The 16,194-nt window shown below is 35.0% G+C and overlaps 1 protein-coding gene across 3 annotated transcripts in view; it reads right to left on the bottom strand.

Moving 5' to 3' along the window:
- The window catches only part of Srbd1 (S1 RNA binding domain 1), a 240,327-nt gene that overhangs the window by 101,816 nt on the left and 122,317 nt on the right, over positions 1–16,194 (bottom strand). The gene's annotated exons all lie outside the window — the stretch shown is intronic.

The following is a 16,194-nucleotide window of genomic DNA, read 5'->3' as shown; positions in this document are numbered from 1 at the left end:
TATAGCATCTACTATTTCATCAATATAAACTGATTAACCAATGCCTTTTTTTTTCCACATAGCAGATACACAGGCTTAAATCCATGATGAACCCATTCTGTTGGGGTGTTTTTGGTACCGGGGATCGAACTCAGGACCTTGCGCTTGTGAGGCAGGCGGCAGAACCACTGAGCTAAATCACCGGCCCTCTGTTGTTTTCTCTGTCACTGGTAAAGAGACAGTTTACTGATGAGCAAAATGAATCCTTTGCTTCACCTGTGTTTCGAATCCATTGCTGCCCAATATTTATGATTTCCATCTGAATAAGTCATTCTACACCTTTTTGGAAAGCACATACTCATATGTGTAGATATGTATACACATGGACATACAAATAAAACACTGTCATAAATATTGATATTATTATCTGGTTATATCAATAACCGCAATATGAAAATGAAAGAGATCAGATAGGATGTCACCTTCTTTTCAGGAGGGTTTTTAATCATATTTTTAGTGAATCTGAAGCCTTTCACTTCAGGCAAGTATTAAACCATTTCCTGGTACCATTTATTTAATCAAAGCTTCATACACTTCATCCTCTTCCTTTCTTCAGTGGTTACAAAAACTTTACAAACCACAATGGGAGCACTCACTTAGAGCCGCCATTTATATGTATAGTGGTTACATTCGTACACATGTCTATTTACCAAACATTTTAAAAGTAGAGTTCTCCTTTACAATATCATATGCAAAGGAGTATCATCTATCTTAAGTATACACAACACCTATGACCCTACACCACATGATCACCTGAGTGCCAAGATTCAAAAACAGAAACATGGGCCGGGGATTTAGCTCAGTGGTTCCGCCGCCTGCTTCACAAGCATAAGGTCCCGAGTTCAATCCCCGGTACCAAAAAAATGAAACAAAAAAAACCCAGAAACATGTTAATGCTCCATTTTTAATCCACACATAGCATAGCAATCTTTCCCTTTCTCTGCTCCTCAGTGTTTACTTCAATTATTAGACAGGTTTCATGGATAGCTTTTTAACACATTGCCTTATTGTAATTATTGAATACTGAAAATACCATATATAAAAGTTGTTTGCTACTCCTTGTCTTTGGAGAACTAAATTTAATTCATTCCTTCATTCTTTCCTTCTTTTTTGTAAAGACAAGGTCTTGTTATGTAGTTCAAGATGGACTTGAACTCACTGTGTAGCTGAGGCTGGTTTTGAACTCCGAGCTATCCTCCTGATCCTCCTGCCTCTGTCTCCCAGGTGCTGGGATTGCAAGCAAGCACCACCATGCCTGGCCCAATATATTGTTAACCCTACTTTTTGTATATATGGTACTAGGGATTGAACCCAGGGCCTTCACACTGAGCTACATCCTCAGTTCTTTTTAAAACTCAATTGAATATGGATATACACAACTAAAGGAAACCACCAACACTTGAGAAGATTATTTTAGAGAACTCAAGATTTATCTTTCTGCAACCAAGACCTACTACAACATTCTAAATTTGTGACAGGAAAAATGAACACCACAATTGAAAAGCGTAGCTGTTCATCTTGTTTGTCATTAACAACATCATGTTACAATAAGAGGTTAACAATGTATATTTTACACCAACCAAAAAACCAAGCACTTTATAATAATCATCTTATTTAACAGATTAGGTCTTACTTTATAGGAAAACAATGTCCCCAAGGTCAAATGAGCTGGATTTAAATCCTAATCTGCTTGATCTGAGTATTTTTTCCCTTCCCAACAGCAGGGATTGAACTCAGGGTCTTTGCTTTGAGCTATGTCCCCAGACCTTTCATAATTTTTTTTTTGAGACAGAGTCTCACTAAGTCACCAAGTTACCCAGGCTAGGCTTGAACTTGCAATCCTCCTGCCTCAGCCTCCCAGAGTTCTAGGATTACGGGTGTGTCACCACGCTTGGTTTAAATCTGAGCTCTTAACTCACACAACCAATCAACTCTTAAAATGTTTCAAAACCGTTCATTAAAATGAGAACCCATTTTTTGGTGCCAAACTAATCTTTCCTAAAGAAAAACTACTTCAACAATAGATCTATAAGAACTCATCTCTATCTTTCATTATCTTCACTTCTGACTCAAAGATAAAGTGAGTTTTGTTTTCTTAAGTACCTAAGATAAAACATAAAGCATATAGAAGGTTAATATGGTCTAAAATTTCAGGGACCAACTTTAAAAGAAACTGTGTGTAGCCAGACATAGTAGAACACACCTATCATTCCAGTTGTCCAGAAAGATGAAGCAGGTGGTTCTCAAGTTCAAGGTCAGCCTGGGTAATTTAGCCAAGACTGTCTCAAAATTTTTTTTAAAAATCTTTTAAAAGGGTTAGGGTGAGCTGAGCATGGTACCACACACTCATAATCCTAGCACTCTGGGAGGCTGAGGAAAGAGGATTGAAAAGTTTGAGCCTAGCTAGCCCAGGCAATTTAATGAGACTCTGTCTTAAATTTTAAAGGAATTGGGGATACAGCTCAGTATAAAGGCCCCAGGTTCAGTCCTCAGTACTTGAAAAAAAAGGAGGGATTGTTTTTCCCCCCAGTAAGACTTGGATATGCTTCTCTTCTATATAATGAGCTAGGAGAAAAATAAAGTTTAAAGGAAAAAAAAATTATTATTGAAGAAAATTATTAGTGTGGCAAAATAATGTGATGCTAAAACTAGTATACTAGGGCCGGGGATTTAGTTCAGTAGTTTCGCCGCCTGTTGCACAAGCGCGTGGACCAGAGTTCAATCCCGGGTACCAAAAAATAAAATAAAATAAAATGAAATAAAAAATAAATAAAACTAGTATACTAGAAGTGACTTAACAGTTCAGGGGTAGAAGTGCTTCCTAACCCAGGGCTGCTGGACTACTGGGCAGGGAAAAACAGGATTAAGTAAAACTGTATATAAAATGTTTCTGTTGGTACATTTCTCCTCTAGGAAAAGGGGATATATCTTTCACTGCTGATTACTGAAAGAAATCCATGCCCCCAAAAGAGGTTATGAAACACGACTACAGGATAAGAATATTCAGTCACAGCTATGGAAAACTCCTTTCAAACACAAACAAGCACGCAATCCAATGAAGTCTGTTCTGAAAAACTGGTGTGTCCATGAAGTATAGGCTCTTTATTAAGAAAAAAGAATATTTTAAATAGTCTCACCACAAATTGATTTTCTACCATTTCCAGAAATCTCCAAAGTTACAACTACTTTAGCAAAGGGAACTGAATGGTAAATTAAAATTCTAATTATCTGTGGCTGTTTGCAATTGGGTACCTGAGAATTTACTGGGTGATTCACTGTCTCTTAGAAGTTATAATTCTCAATAGACTGAGGGGAACTGATGCAAAGAAAAACACTCAGATAATAAATATTCTTCTAAATACCATACTGCCACTTCTTTTAAACAGAGGAATACAAAACAGATGTGACACACTGCACCCAAAGATTTTATATTAACATTAATATTAAATGCAAAATGTAGTAAATTTTATATGCTTTAGTTACCAAATGGTATGGATCCAATAGACAGTGCAATACTCAGCATAGATCAGAAAGCTTAAATAATCTAAATGAACAAAAAAACCTCAAGCTGATTATTTCAATATAAAATATTTAAAACCTAAAAAGTATACGTGACCAGAAGTAAATGAAACAAATCAAACTGAGAGTGGTAATGATTTTATCCAGAAGAACTTGCTAAGAACAAAAGCTCTAACACGCCCCCTTTCCAACCTTTTCATTCCTACTTGGAGTTCAAAGATAGACATTCAACAGGAAGCATGCTAGATTTATAAGGCACTTTCCGTTTCAAGAGAAGTTTCTCAATAAATTATTGGGAAATACTTCAATTATCTCTGATATTCTGAAAAAAGCAAAAATGAACTCTGTATAATATTCATATATCTAAAGATTTAATAAGCATTGTATTTCACAAAATAAATTTCTTTCCTGTATAAACTAGCTAAACTCAAACTTTTACCAATTTGATTATTTTGTATATTTCACCATGAAGCAGACAAGACTGAGCAGAATTTATTTTGGGGGGAATTTTAACTGACAGAATTGTAACTGAACTAACATTTCAAGATTATTCCAATACTCTAAAGGCCCTTAAAATTACTGAAATTTAGACAATCACCTTAACACATAGTACATGTGGTATCTCAAGCTTAAATATATAAAAATATATTTCAGAAGCTAACATTAGAATAATATTTCCCACATCTATGTTAATGTGCTAATTCTCTCTAATTAAATGAATAACTTAAAATTTTTATCTAGTAAAGCACTACTTAGGATTTTTGGGGGGTCTTTCAAGTAAACTACACACCTTTATAATCTAAAAACCAATTAAAATAGCTATAGTATAGATCCATTTATTTTTAAATTCATTAAATGTTTTCTTCAAAAACCCTGTAAGTTAAAAATGCTATATTTTCCCCAAAAATGCTATATTTTCTTATCCCAAGTAAAATTCAATGCTGTTACTTACATAAAACTGACCATTAACCAGTATAATTTGTCTTTTTAAAAGATATACATTTAAATCACGGAATTGATATGTCTGGTTTCTAAGTCTCTTCTACCATGACAGACTGTATGTTTATTTCACCTTCATATTTTCAGGATTATTTTTATACATTCATTTTACAATCATCCTGGAGAGTGGGTACATGTATATAATACAGCTTGTTTCTTTTTTTAATCTTCTCCCTTTCCCTCCCTCTCCTTTTCTCCTCTAATTCTTCTATCTCAATTTTCATTCTTGTTGATATTATTAATCTCAGCTCATGTTTATGGCACATAATGTTTACATCCACTGAGGTCACCAGGTTCCTGTACATGGCATACCTCTGCAGTCCAAAACAAAACACTAACAGAGTGTATTTGAGAAGCTTTTAAAAATAGGTTTGTCAGGGAGACTGCTCTTTTACAAAAGGGAAGAGGACCAAGAGATGGGGGGGGTGGCAAGGAGTACAATACAATGTGTGATGTACATGTACCAATTCCCCACAATGAATGCAATCATTATGTAATGCAAATATAGACTAATAAAAACAAAAAAGCAGGTTTGCACATTCTCTTCTTACAATGATTACAGATAGTAAGATAATGTTTTTGTTTTGGGGTTTTTAATTTAATTTTTTACCAAATTGAAATAGGAAAGTAGGATTCTTTTCACCAGAAAATAAGACAAGGTTTTCTTTTGTTTATCTTTTTAAGCTACTGGGCTAATCATTTTCACATTCATTTCTAAGGTTACATGAAGCCTCTGTATGAATCTCTTCCTCTTTCCCCATTTCGTAAAATGAAAATAGTTTTATTGTTTCTTCTGATTTTAAAATAAATTACATGTTACTTATGCTAACAGAAGAATTTAATTCAAAGGCAATTTATTTAAATGAATATGTAGTTATTTAGCAAGATATGAAAAATAGCCAAGAATTATTTCCTAAACTAATACAGATTGATGTTTTTAAATTCTTAAAAGTATACTAGAATCCTTAAGCCCTGTCACCATGTAGCACCTTCCTCTTCTTTCTGCCTGCCAAAAAAGTATGTATGAAATAGCCCCTATGCTATCTACAGACTGTTCTTTCAACTTTTAAGACTGGAAACATTCACATTGAGGGAGGTTAAATGAGTTAATTAGACTCAACAGGTAACAGAAAGCACTAAAAATACCAACACAGATCTTAACTCTTTGGTCTGCATGTGAGGTAATCTGCTCTGCAGAGTGAAAGGACAGCCATGTGTATTTTAGTGATGCAAAAGAAGGCCAAAACTCAAACCACCATAAATGGAAGGAGCACCGGCATTTAATGTTTAAGGGATACAGCTTACTCTAAGAAAATATCAAAGCTACTTTCAATTTCTTTACTTAAACAATGATTATCATTTCATGGACTTTAACAACTAAGGCAATCTGCTGATGAAGAGGATACAGTGAAACGAACAAAATCAAATGTTGATAAAGATGTTTAACGGTAGGACTCTCTGATGATAATCTGAAAATTAGAGCAAAAGTCAAAACTAAGTGCCTTCTGTCTGAGCTAGCTATTTCTAGGAATTTATTTGAAAAAAACTGAGAATCACACAAAAAGTAAATAGCACTACTCATCATAGCCTAGCAGTGAACAAACAAAACAAAACAAGCCAAAAAATTAAAATGCCTGTCATTAAAGAGTTCATTAAATGGAAAGCTATGCTGTCCTTAACAATTATTGTAAAATATTTTAATCTCATGTAAAATACCCATAAATCATTAAGTGGAAAGATGATATCACTATAGATTTGTAACTAGTTATAAACATATAGTTATGAGACCAACATTAACAGTTTTTACATATATGTAAACACTAAAAGAAAATTTTTTATGTAATATATTAGCAATAAACATGAATTACTCCATTAATTACATTCTTATTTATTTTCTGCAATAACCATGTAATATTTATTTGTATTTTTAAAAGTTTAAAATTAACCACAATTATTAAATTGACCAGGAAATCTGGCATCTGATGATGGGCAACTTTTTAAAATGTTACCCAACTTTCTTTTAAAGTTATTAAGGTTATTTTTAACTTAAATCAGGTAAAAAATATCATTTGATAATAAGGACTTCTGAGCCTCCCCATACTTTAAGATGTTGTTATGATAACATAAAGAACAGTGGCCAATGGTTACCCACTCGGGACCCCTCCTGTCCCTCAGGAGCTTTCCTATCAATAAATATCTTCCCACTTAAAAAAAAGAACAGTGGCTAAGCAGAAAATTCAAGAACAAATTTTCAATTTTTACATACAGATCAGATGAGAAGCAAATTGATGAAAATTTTACCAAGAAATTACATTTTATATATCTATGTTCTACTTAGTCCTTAGCCTCTTGCAATCATCTCCCAAACTGCCCTTCTTGATCCTAAAGGTACAACCAGCTCACTACCCACAAAATAAAAGATGGGAGGCAATGCAATAGTGTACTAGGAAGGTAGTATGTGTGTGAAGAAAACCCTAAGGGTAAGATACAGTGAAACTTGGGGAGAGATTACAACTCACAACTTTGGTATTTCAAAGCAGTTCAGTTTCAAATATGTCACACTAGCACCATCTGGTGGAACACTAGTTAGAAGCAATTCAATTACCAATTCATTAAAAAAAAAAAAAAAAAAAAAAAGTCTTAGCTATTATTTCCCCCAAAATGAGCATTTTCTAAAGAGGACAACTTTAGTAATGGTACAGTTACCACACAGATGATCCATAATAAGCTTGGGGGAATCTGAAAAGTTCATGAATCAAGATCCCAGATGGATATCCATTACATCTTATCCACAGAGCCATACTTTTAACAGAATAGAATTCCCTTGGCTACTTTTTCCTTTTCCTGTTTCCATACAGATGAAAAGATCACTTTCCAGCAACAAAAGAATTCTAAAAAGGGCAGACCCCCAAATTACCAACTACTAAGCAGAACTTTAGTGCAGGGTTTCTCAAAGCACTTGCTGCTTTGCCATTAAAAATATTGAGTCTTCAATCAGAGAATCTGATTCTCCTATTGGCACATCAGATTTCTCTTCACAATGATGCCGGTTGCTATGATGTACCACAAGTGTCAAAACACTACATTTAAGTCACTTTTACTGCTGTGAGTGGGCCATTCAATGACAGAGTGACAGATTCAATGATACCTTCAACTGCTGTCAGAGGAGAAAGAAAATCAACAAACTGAAGGACAAAGAAGATGGAGAGCCTGTAGGGTGAGAACCTCTACTGAGGGAGGTAGAAGCAATTTTCTGACAAAGAATGGCAGGAGCAGAAATTGTCCTTCTCCATTACCTTCCACAGTAAGCCTCTCTTCCTCAACTCCATCATCTTCTGCTTTCCTTTGAAAACGTCCTTACTTTATTCTTCCCTTTGTATATGAGACCAAGAGGAAGTTGTTACAAGTATTACATGATACCACTAAGGAAGCTGAGGATGGCCCACAAGGCCTGGTGAGCAAAGTGGCATTAGACAAGGCAAAGGGAAAAGTGCAAAGGGCAGGGGGCATTGATTCTGTGACAGGTAAAGCACCTCAGGAAGAGGAACGCTACCTGTGGGGAAAATCACTTTCTCAGCAGGACTGCAAACATTCCAGGTTCGCCACTAAAATGACACACTCGGAGGGCAGAGATTTCTGAAGGCTGAGGCTTTCTAATTTTACAACTAAAATGTTCTTTGGTCAATACTTTGAAACATACTGACCTAGAAAATATATGTCAGTCTATCTGCCATCCCCTCAACACATTCAAAAGTGTGATCTTCCTGATTCTTACAGTTAACTCCAAAACTATCAATTTTGTATGTACTCATGTGTATTTACACATATAATAAGAGACTGACCACATTTAACCTTCCTCAATTGAAATTTGAGAGGTAATGTGAAAGTTGAATAAAGAATTATAAGAATAGTTTTTTTTTTTACAAAGGGGAAACGTTTGCTTCATTCACTCTTATACGCCTTCTAATTTTTTAATTTTTCTTGAGTTTTAGCTCAAAGCCATGGAAGTTTGTCAACTAATAAATATGAGGAATTCAGATTGCTCTTATACAAATTATTTAGAATGATAATTAGTAAGTATTCTGCCCTTCCCTCCCTTTCCCCCCGTCTTTAGAACTTGGGTTTGAGTCCAGGGCCCCTGCACTCAGCTCCATCACCAACCCTTCTTTGTGTTTTATTTTGAGACAGAGTTTCCCTAAATTGCCAGGACTGGGCTTGAGCTCCCAAGCCTCCTGCCTCACCTCCCAAGCCACTGAGATTACAGGTGTACGCCACTGCCCTGGGCCCTCTACTCATTTCTTAGCTATGTAACAACAGAAGTCAAAATCAGAATAACCGAATGTGAGGATATAATAGTTTAATACTTTGCAAATAGGGCTCAATAATACTGAGTTTTAAAGCTTTTATAAAGATCAACAACAATAACAACAAAAAGAAAACCACAATCCAGAGAGAAGCAAAAGGAGACAGTGAGAGGTAAAATAATTAAAAAGAGAGTTTGTTGGCAACAAATAGCCCAGTTCTTTTTACCTACAACTAAATAAAGTTTTAGCCATAACAATGGCTTGTGCTACATTCTGTAACACTCCTCTAATAGTACTGCTAACAATTTCACTTCCACTAATGAATGGCACACATGTATTGATCTTCATGCCCTGATCCCTTTTCCCCCAACTTTTACATTTGTTTTATCCCTCGCCCAACTACCTCCAGTTTGATCTCCAGGTCCTATTCTGAAGCAGCCTCCATCATCTGAATTTCTTTTGGTTATCCATCCAGTGAATTCTGAAAGCACATGCTGTGTATACAACCGCTACCCTAAATCAAACTTCTTTTTAATTGTGGTTTTTAAAGTACACTGAGTAAAGGAAGGAGAGAATGACTTACTCAACCCAGCTGGCTGCTCCATTTACTTCTTTATCTATAGTCAGATCTTTACTTTTTTGGGATCACTGCACATTTCTGGCTGTGCTATATTACACTGAGTAAATATTTAGGAGAAATAATTCCTTTCAAGGATCTAAACTTCCACTCTCGTTACGGCAAATGAACCTGTTTATGCTATGTTCATTAACGGCAAGCCTAAAAGGACACAGGAATTTACTAACATATGTGGTACACAAACATCACAATCATAAAGTTTTTCAGGAGGACATATCAAGAACATGAAAGACTAGTTTATTTTTACTCACACTGCCCTGTAATTTCCTTTAATTCTACTAGAACAGTCCTTAATTCAAACCTTTCTTGCAGTTACAGGAACAGGGAAGACTGTACATAAACAGTACCAAAAAAACTACACATATTTCATTTAATTTTCCTTGATTTTTGAGCTCTAATTCTCAAACTTGAACCTGTGTCAGAATCAGCTGGAAAGCCTGTTAAAAACAATTTTCTGCCCCCATCCCAGTGTTTCTGCCTCACTGAAGCTGAGAACCTGCATTGCTAACAAGTTCACAGGCAACACTGAAGCTCATGATCCTAGGACTGCACTTTTGGTTGTAAGGTTTTTATTGAGATATAATTTACATTCATAAAATTCACCCATCATATGTGTATAATTCAATGAAGGTTGGTAAATGTAAAAACATCACCAGAATTCAATTTCTTTCTCAAAAAGATCATTTGTGACTATCTGCAGTCAATCCCCATTCCTGCCTCTGGCCCCAGGTCCCCACTGATCTACCCTCTCTACACTCACCTTTCCTGGACATTTCATAGAAATGGAATCATACAATGTGTGTTTGTGTTTGGCTTCTTCAATTAGTACAAGCTTTTGAGATTCTCCATATTCTCCTACTTCCTCTTATTGCCGAATAGCATTCTACTGTTAAGGTTATGCCACATTTGCTTATTTATTTCCCACTTCTTTTGGTATTATAACAGTGCTGATACAAATATTCATACAAATTTTTGCATGGCCATACATTTCAACTGTCTTGAATGGAGGATTCCCAAGAGGAGAAATGCTGGCTGCAAATTTAATGTTTGAAGAAACTGCCTAGGTGCAATGAATAAGGGCCCCAGTTTGTTCATTTCTTGGTAATGCTTGTTATTCATCTGTTCTTTTGACTATAGCTATTCTAATGGCTATAAAGTGGTTTCTATTTAGTATTTAATTTATATTTCTAATGAGCTGAATATGTATTCAATGTATTTTTTGGCTTTTCCTAATTGTTAATGGAATATCTATTCAAATCTTCCAGTCATTTTAAATTGGCTTGTCTCCCTAATAGTGAATTATAAAGTGTTCTTTGTGTATTCTAAATACAGATTTTTTATCAAATACATAATTGGCAATTATTTTCTCCCTATTTTCAATTTGTCTTTTCATGCTTGCAAGTGTTTTGAAACACATAAGTTTTAAAATTTGATGGAGTCTGATAACCACTATTCTAAAGCCTCAAAAACTCAAAATAAATAATACATGAATAAAAAAAAACCCACCAAGTCCTTGAAAAATCTAAAAACTTAGTGGCTTCCCATAGGAATACATGTCATTTATATGCCATATATCATAACAACTGATTTCCTACTTTGTTTTAGAAAAGACTATCACAACAATCAACCTAAACATATCCTTTTTAGGAGGAAGAGAAAGTAAAACTTGCAACTGTTTTTAATACATGATGGAAAGAACAGATTCAGCTTCACATGGGCCAAAGTTACCACCTCGAAACCCTGGATGGAGGGTTGCCACTAAAAACCATGGCCTTCTGAGTCACTGTTTTCAGAATCATTGGCCAGTCCTACAGCTTTTGACACCATGTTTTTAAAAATGTAAGACGTATGTCCCCTCTGCAAATTAATCAGAAAAAGATGAATAACACACCATGGTAAAGATTACAAAGAAAGGCCATACATTTGATTTATCTTGGCATTTTTGTCTAATTCTATTACTGTCTTTCACCTCAGGGCCTTTTAAAACAATTCACATACCACAAAACCCCTTCTTTGCTGAAAATCTATTGCACCTTAAACTAAGAGGAAGCAAAGATGGTGGCTACAGTTGAAATCTTGTCCAGAACCTGCAAATGTAAAACCACATATATATGCTTTAAGAAACATAAAATGTATTTGACTCAATAAAAGCAATACTAAGATTGTTCACTTCCAAGGTAAAACCACAAATACACATTTATTCCTTGATGATTATCTACACTCAAAAAAAGCAAATCCTAAAATGAAAACATACACAAATGCTAGAACTATAACCTAAGAGACATATTTTGTGACTGAAAAAACTGTTGCAATTGGAAGGATCTAATTAAAAGATGAAGAAAGGCAGTTTAAATGTGCAGTAAAAATCCATTATATAACTCAAGTCTATCTAGAACCCTGAGCAAAAAGTTTCATTTACTGAACTACAAAGTTTCTACTGTAAAATGTTTTCAAATATTTATGGTCCACTTCATGGGTCTCACTGATAACATTAGTCATTTGTCTTCATTGCCTTCTGATTGCTAAAAATGGATATATTTCTAATAATCCTTTATTATTACACAATAAGAAACAACCCTATTGGGGAATATTCATTCTTCCTTAACACTGTGCCACTTTAAGCCACTTGAGAAGCAGGTTTCCAAAGATGTTAGTGGATATGGTTTCACATGTCTCAATATGCTGTGGCTCCCAATACTGTAACTTTTAGGTTATCGTCTCATCCAAACTCTTTGTGTTTTGTAATTCAAAAAGACTAGAGTCACTGGAACTTCTCTGCCAAATTATACATTAGACTATCATCTTTGTGATATCAGTGGACTTAAGAATTAAGACAAAGATAACATATGAGAAATAGAGGAAACTGTTTATTCAATAACATATGGTCAATTATAATTTATCCATAAGATCATAAGGTAAGAATAAGTAAAATAATACTAGTTTTTAAACTTTTCATTTTAGGGCCGGGGCTTTAGCTCAGTGGTTTCGCCGCCTGCTGTGCAAGCCCAAAGACCCGAGTTTGATGCCCGGTACCAAAAAAAAAAATTCATTTTATAGCAGAGTTCAACTCCCTTTTTCAATCAATTAAATACTAGTTACTAGGAGAAACAAACTTACCAAGTTAGCACTTCTTTTCTTCTTTAATTTACCAACCAAACCTCTAGTCAGAACACTAAGATGGTTTGAGGTGAGAAAGAGAGGAAACAGCAAGGCCCTCAAACAGGAGATCCTACTCCTGGCGATTTAAGTCTTGACAGTCATGAGAGTGTATATCTGTACAATGAAGAGACCCTAACAGAAGCCCATCCTCAAATACCTCCAATTTCCTACTGAGGTTTTTAATAAAAATGAAGAGTAAGGATATGAATCACTCTCCCAATTCTTGTCATTTACATATCCAGAAAACAATTGTTAAAACCTTTGCTTATACAGGCAGCAAATTAGTATCATATCAAAGAGGTGCAAAAGAGAGTAAGAAAAACATAACCAAATCTTCTACACAAAATCTGTGTGGGCTCTCTCAAAAATATCAGAACTGTACCAGCAATTCACCCATCTATGCCAGAACGCCCTCAGCCTATTCCTGAGACAGAGAAGAATGATCACTCATATCTGTCTTCATCTTATCTGAAAATCTTGACATTTTTCAGCAAGTAAAGGTTCCAAATGGCAGGTGTCAGAATGTCTTAGCCTCATATGTGGTGCTAGAAGGCAGAAAAAGCAGCAACAGCATGTGGTCATGTCAGAGCCACACAGAAGCTGCCCAGAGAGCACATTCTGAAAAGAGCAAACTTCAGACTCAGTTAAATCACCCAAGTGCCAGATGGCCACTATCAGAACAAAGCTGTGATGTTGAGGATTAGCTGCCCAGAAAACATTCAACTCAAACATTTCAACTCTCATAAAATGGGAAAACAGCTGAGTGCAATGGCTCCTGTCCATGTCCTGTCTGTGTAACAATTTGGTCAAACTAGCTCCAATATAGAAAGGGAAACGGCCATAGAATTCTTTATTTAGTCTCCTAGAGGGTGGTTTTTTGGTTTTTAGTTTTTGGTTTTTTGAGGCAGGGTCTCCCTTTGTAGCCCAGGCTGGCCTCGAATTTGCGGCGATTCTCCTGCCTCAGCCTCCCGAGTGCTGGGGAGGGTATATTTTCTCAAGATCATTTTCAGTTATTCTAAAGTAAATAATATGAATCTCCTACACTTACATAATACAGTCATGTATTGCCTAATGTCAGGAACATGTTCAGAGCAATGCATTGCTAGGTGATTCTGGCACTGTATGAACATAGCAGAGTATTCCTACATAAACTATAATGGGTATGATCTGCTACTCGCTAGTACAATCTCACAGGACCACCACTGTATACATAGTGCGTCCTTGACCAAAATGTTGATCTGCAGTATGAGGCTGTACTTAGAACTTTCTGAAAGCACAGAAAGAGCTACTAACTCATTTTAATATATAAAGCCCGAAAAGGAACTGAGGATAATAAGGAATCTATTTTTTGGAGAGAGACTCAAATAGTTAAGTAATGGTAAAATCAAGACTGGAGAACTAGAACCTTGCCTCTGGACTGTCAGGCTAGATTTCTTTCTATATTTAGATATCTTCCTTCTGCCCAGACCACTCCTCTTGACCTTCTTTTTTAACAGGTTTTCCCAATAATGAGAAAGCTTTGGAGGCTTTTTAAAGTAACCTGCCAAGGTCAGTAATTAACATTTTTGTTACTAGAATTTAACATAATTGGCATGATAGCCTACTTTGTTGCCCCTCAGACCTGATCTTATAAACAGTAATGATGTTTGAGGGGTCCTCAAAACTAGAAATGCCAGAAAAGCATACAAATAAATCCTTTGTTTAGCCAGTGATATTCACTACCAACCTTTCTGGTCAAGTGCATCAGAAACTAAACAAATGAGGAATCACTTAGATGAGCAATACATATTGATGACATAGTCCATCTATGGAAAAGGCAAATCCAGTATTACTTAGGTTTCTGTATTCTACTGGACCAATGACTGATATTTCGAATCCACCTGGTTTCCACCAACACCTCACAAGATGAAACACAAAGAAGAGCTAAACACAAAGGACTCCATTTGGATTCAAGTTAGTAGGTCTTTTAACATACGTAGCATCAATGTGAGGGCCTTTAAAAGCATCTAGAATATGTGTGATCTTCTAATTCTCTCTGAAATGAGATTATTTCTTTTTCTTGTACCACACCACTGACTTTTACTTATTTGCCATATACTTGTGTCTATTTTCAGCCTGAAACAAGCCCAGTGGAGCTTACAATGTCTTGTCTGAACTTTTAAGCAAATGGTGAACACTCTAGGCAGATGCTTGAGTTATTTCTCATCTTCATATTTGTTGATCTTCTTATAAGGCCAATTAAAATATAAGTATGAAAAGAATAAAAATATTAATTAGCATATAGCCATTATATATATGTACATATATTATAGTTTGGATATAAAATTAATAAATAATATTAAATGAAATAAATATTAAATAAAGATGAAATTTTCTAAACATTTCTTGTTTACCATTTAGTTCATAAGTTTCCATTTCTGTAAAATATGTTATTTTGATATGATTTCCATGTCTGCTGTCTTTTTTCCTACACCCTTTGCTGACTTAATTCATTCCAGACTTTCCAGAATCACTTGTTTTACTGTTTTACACATTAAAATAGAAAGGTCTTTCATTAATGTGGATAAAAACCAATTTGCACTTATGTTTAAAGACGAGTATGGGGAAGTTGTCAGGGAATGTTCATTGCTTAAAATCATATAAATGGTAAATAAACAACTAAAAATGAATAAAGAACACTAGAATTAGACTTAGTACACACTTCAACTGAAATACAGGCAAGAGTAGGAAAGCCAGACACTAGTATCTCATAATCTCGTTGCAGAGCCATATTAACAGTTATCAGTTTTCCATTGCTCAAAAAAGCAATGAGACAAACTAAGGCATTTAAATATTACTTGGCTAATGGCAATCTTGATCAAGCCAAAGCACAAAAGACTACACATATTAAAGTCACTGAACATTTTCTGAAACTTGAAAACAAATCCATATTCAGTCAATTGAAACTTGAAGCCACTAAAATGTTCTGATAACTACCCTTTGATATCCCTGGTAATTGTAAAATTTAATTGAGAATATTCACAAATATATTTTATCTCAATTCTCAATACTAAAATGAAATCCTAAGTAGCGGAATGAGAGACCCTAAAACAAACAAATGTGTAAACATAACCTTCTGACCCAATCTTATATATATCTTTACCCCTTTTTGGAGTTTCCTACCCAAATTCTTAAAACTGGCCAAGAGATATGTACATAATCTTTAAAACAATACACTAAAGAAACTTAGACTGTTGTTCAGATATGCAATCATACTACAACTTAACAGCAGAGAGTCTTGAAAATTAAGAACATAAAAATAACACAAATTAGAAGAAAGTGGTGTTCTTGAAATTTCCAAAGGTGAGAGAGAAAAAGAAAAGTTATAGCTGTCACTTAATACATACTTAATACCATGTGTAAAGAAAATCTACAATATAATCTGATCGTGAAGAATTTAAACTACAGACTCCCTCCTTCCCCAGTGCTGGAGAGAACCTCCAACAGGAACTGCACGATGGCTGAAAGAACCTGAAGATTATTTTGCTTGCCCTTAGT

The sequence above is a fragment of the Heterocephalus glaber genome, unplaced genomic scaffold (assembly GCF_053883595.1).
Source record: "Heterocephalus glaber isolate CG9 unplaced genomic scaffold, H.glaber_assembly_v1.0 deba00001457, whole genome shotgun sequence".
Classification (NCBI taxonomy): Eukaryota; Metazoa; Chordata; class Mammalia; order Rodentia; family Bathyergidae; genus Heterocephalus; species Heterocephalus glaber.
Note: the sequence above shows the minus strand (reverse complement) of the source record. Positions and strands in the feature narration are given on the sequence as shown.